At 34.7% G+C, this 4,747-nt stretch overlaps 1 non-coding gene across 1 annotated transcript; it reads left to right on the top strand.

The window, feature by feature from the left end:
- Window positions 1-324: 324 nt before the first annotated feature.
- Window positions 325-397, top strand: TRNAM-CAU. The gene has a single exon. It is a non-coding gene; the product is annotated as a tRNA-Met (tRNA).
- Window positions 398-4,747: the final 4,350 nt, after the last annotated feature.

Below are 4,747 nucleotides of genomic sequence, written 5' to 3'. Positions count from 1 at the left end.
CCACCCTCCTCCAAAAAGTGTTCCTGCCATTTCCTTAGTTCTTTCCTGATCTTTAAGGGCAAGAAGCTTAATATAAGGGAAAGGTCATATAAAAACACTAGTTAACTTTATCTTAGCGTATTGCATCTCTACACGAGAAAATTCCATCTATATAATTAAAGCAACTTCAGTTTTGAAAGACAATTCGAGCCAACCAATGGACTATACTTTGAAAACCATAAAAGACATTTGATTCTAGTATTCTACCGCTTTTCCATCTTCAAAGGAAAACGTTGTCTGTTTGTGTCAGGAGAGGAGTGTTCACAGGGGCAGTACCTCTAATCTGCCTCCTTAGCGCAGTAGGCAGCGTGTCAGTCTCATAATCTGAAGGTCCTGAGTTCAAACCTCAGAGGAGGCAGTTCTATTTTGCCTCCCTCTTCTTCCTAAGAGAATTTTCAGAATAATTTTCTTTCAGTGATTTTACATTCCTCTTAGTAACTTTACTTTCTTTGAGTAATATTAGTTAATAACATTTAAAATGAAAATGAAGAGGTGGCCAATATCAAAGAGTAGGCCAATGGAAAGTTACAATTATAATATTACTAGATTTCAAAATTCATGTCGTATTTCATCAAAGACATTGTTTCAGATAGGAAGTGCTCCAAGGATTGAGATTATAAAATATGAACTGGATATAAAACTAAATATATTGTATAGGAAAAACTGGTTGTAAACTAAGATAAACATACTTTTTTTTTTTAAATTGTCTTTGTAAGAAACGCCTATGGATGGAGTGCACTCCTTTTTACACCAGGAAGGGTGCTAGTGGTTAAGAAATGTGTGTGCTTTGAACCTTAGGGAACATACACTGACGAAAAAAAAAAAATCTGTGTGTATGTATGTTCATGGGTGTTTGAGGGAGTGGGAGAGCAGGCAGGGACCTGGTAGGGTTCAATGTGAATTCAGTTTCAAACACAGAAACTGGGCCAAGAGGCCCGTATGCTTAGATATACATTAGGATTAGTATAAGCAATCACTCTCAGGCTTTTAAGAAATGGAGCCGTCTTTAAAATGGAACATTGGGCAATCTGTAAAAATAATCAAAGAAATGTGGAAAGGCTTCCTTTTTATCCCAACACTATCAACCAATCACCAAGCATCCTTTTTGCCCCAATTATCCTGGTTTGAAGAGAAACAGAATGGGTTGAAGAGAAATGGAGTGTTCTGGAAAAAATGTGAATGGAGTCTGAGCATGAGGAGGTGAAATTAATCATATTTTTTTTCTTGAAAAAGTGATTAAGATAGAGGTCCATCTCAATAGTGGTCATAGTTTGAGGTATATTTAAAGAGCCCTCATATGATGATAGTGAACTTACAGAATAAAAGGAAATTGAGTGTTTAAACATTTTATGTCAAGGAAGATCAAGGCACCAAGACAATAATATTAAAAAACAATGCAACAGAAAAAACAATCATAGTAGAGGACCCTGAAATTGTCCCTTGTATTTCCTGGGAAAAATAGCATGTGGGGCCTGACTTCGAAAGCCAACAGAGAACAGATGCATCAAAGTCTGGGTTACATTACACTAATCTCTTAAGGGTCTTTTATCTAATCTCTTTCTGGCTATTGCTAAGTGCCAGGGATATGATTGCCACTATATAAATATCAGAGATTATCTAAACTTCTCAGGAGAAATCCATCTAATAGACATCAAAACCAGTCTAGGCAGTGTGTGTCCTTAGTCTTCCTTTGGCAGAAACAGAGGCAAAGGCAAATCAAATCTGTCCTTCACAAAGGACCCATAATTCAACAACTTCTAAATATTTTCATGTTACTTTTACTTCCTGCATCTATAATAGCATTTTTGAATGTTAGATCCTCTAAAAGCAAAGAGCAGTAGAGAGTTAATATTTATTAACTCCTGAGTTAAATAGTCATGCAAATTAGCCCTAATCTCTATGCCTAGTCACAAGACCAAAAAAAAAAACAAAGCAAAACAGTCAAGATATGAAGCCAAGAAGTGAGATTGTAGTAAACATCACAGTGACCTGCATTTCAAAATGTTCTGTCTTGAGGCAGTAGGTTAACAATTTGCTTAAGCACATCATAGGCTCTGGAGTTCAACACACATGGGTCTGAAGACCATCTCTGCCATGTGATGGTGGTAAGATCCATTTCAAGGTATTAATAACTTTGAGTCTCTAAGTTTTCTTAATCTATAGAGAAAATACAAATCTCGCAGGGCTGTTGTGAAAACTAGAGAAGGCCACTTATATAAAATGCTTGGCACTCAATAAACGCTCAGTAAAGAGCAGATGTTTTGTTCTCATTACTTGTGACCAGTAAAAGAAACAAAAGACTTAGGAAAGGTGAAGAAAATGGGCTTTTGTCAAAGAAAGGAACACTGTCTGCACCTCGAAGGAAAATCTAGGGGGCAAAAGTGCTGAATCAGACATATTACAGGAATAAAGGAGCAGATTTATTTTCAGACCTTTTCTTTACCACTCTGAGTCCCAGCTTCCTGTTGCTCCTTTGTAAGACATCGACAAACGGAGACCTAGGAATCTGTTTTGATGTGATTCTCTCATAATAAAAGGTATCGACTGTATAGCACAGGGAACGAACTCTGTTCAATATTACATAACAACCTAAATGGGAAAAGAACTTGAAAAAGAACAGATACATGTATATGCATAACTGAATCACTGCTGTACACCTGAAATTAACACAATGTTGTTAATCAACTATACTCCAATATAAAATAAAAGTTTTTTAAAAAGTTAAAAAAAAAAAAAGGTATCGATTCTCTCCTGATAAAAGGTGCCCTCCTCTCTTCATCTTTCTATCTTAATGTCTAACAAAATGCGTGAAAAGTAGAAGTTACTCATATTTGATCAGCTTCATTCAGACAGACACTACAATACATCTAGTGCTACTTCTTGTTCAATAATCATTAGGAATTTTGGCTTTTTGAAGTGTGTATGTATGTGTGTATATTTAATTATCTTTTTTCTCTTTAACTCAGTATAGATTGAATTAATACACGGGATCCCTAATAGGCTGTGTGATCGACCCTTGTGATTTTATTTTTCTGGATAAACATAGTAGGGCCAAAAGTTAGATTGACTTTTGTTGTATATCTCAAAGAGTTAACTGAGAAATTAAATTGCTTATGATTTGACCCTGAAATTTGCTTATATTTGCACTGTGACTGCTCTTCCACTAACCCATTATAATGTTTCGTTAGCATCTTGCCTAGTGTGTGCACTCGTCTTTCTTTCCCCACACAGTTGCAAAATGGCAGAAGGTAGGGTTATTTTACACATTTGTTCAGTACCGACTCAGTCAAAGATCCTTATTGAGCTGCAAAACCTTAGCTTCCTGCCTGAGTCCTTCACACTTCCGTTTCTCTTTACTTAGTTCCGCATTCCCCATTCTTACCAGCATTTCTATTGAGTAAGGAGAACAAAGGCTCAACTTTATTGACATTTCTCCTCCTATGGTTTTCTGGTGCAGAGAAAAAGAAGCATCAAAAGGAAAGCATATTTATGTGCAGGAACCCAAATTGGCCCAAATTGACCCCCTAGTTTTCTGGATGTTTGACTATTGTATTCAGGAAACAATAAACCCCAAGTTCCTTGAAAAGAGTATCATTATACACTTGTCAGTATTTTCTGAAACAGTATTTACTAGAAGTGGGTGCTAGATCAAATGATATGCACACTTGTAGTTTAAAAGAATATAGCCAGATTTATTTTCCAAAATTTACAGAAATTTTTACTCATCACTGCTCTTGAGAGTGTGTGAATGTTGCTTTCCTCGTTGCCCTAATCTCATGGGCATTGGGTGTTAACAAAATCTTACATTTTTATCAGTCTGAAGGGATAAAAGTTGTATTTTATTGTTTTATTTTCATTTTCCTGAATATCAATTTTCCTTGTGCTGTACATTGTTCATACTAACTTGAAGAACTACTTATATCTTAAGAGTATTAGTCACTTTTTTGTGTACGTGTAGCAAATGTTTTTCCCAGTTGGTGATTGCTCTTTTAATTTGATTAAGTTGCCTTTTTCCATTCAAAGGTTTTTTTGTTTCATTGTTTTCTAATTTCATCTGGTATTTTATTTTTCCATTATAGCTTTTTGTTTCCATCTTCCTTACTAAGCTTCCCTTTACCCCTAAGGATATATACACCCCTAACTTAATTTTTTTTTCTTTTAATTCTTTTATTTTTATGGTGGGAACTTTTGTCTTAAATTTATATTCGTCTATGAGCACACAGTTGGAGTTACATTTATTTTCTTCCAATAAATAATGATTACCTCAATACCAATTGCTAGTAAATTCATAATTTCCCCACTGACTTGTAGACTAGTTGTTTCATTTATTGAGTTCTCCTACACATGGGAAGTTTTTTCTGGCTTTTGAATTCAGTTCCTTGATTTAAGTGTCTATGCCTAAGCAAGCGCTTTATTATTTTGAATATAGTAGCTTTACATTGTTTCAATAAACAGTAAATCATTTCACCATATTACATTATTGTTTTAAGACTTTTAAGCAATTTTGTATATTTTTCTCCCACATGGACTTCACAATCAGTTTATCAAATCCTAAAAATAATTGCAGCACTTTTTTTTTGTTATTTTAAGAAGCTGGGAACAATATAAGTGTCTATAAGTAGGAAAACAGTTGAATAATTCAGTGCTTCCAAATTATGGAATAAATGTAGATCATCCAAATTATGGAATACTATCTATCAAAGAGAAT

Source organism: Monodon monoceros, unplaced genomic scaffold (genome assembly GCF_005190385.1).
Source record: "Monodon monoceros isolate NGI ecotype Baffin Bay Population unplaced genomic scaffold, NGI_Narwhal_1 Super_Scaffold_14, whole genome shotgun sequence".
NCBI lineage: Eukaryota > Metazoa > Chordata > Mammalia > Artiodactyla > Monodontidae > Monodon > Monodon monoceros.
Note: the sequence above shows the minus strand (reverse complement) of the source record. Positions and strands in the feature narration are given on the sequence as shown.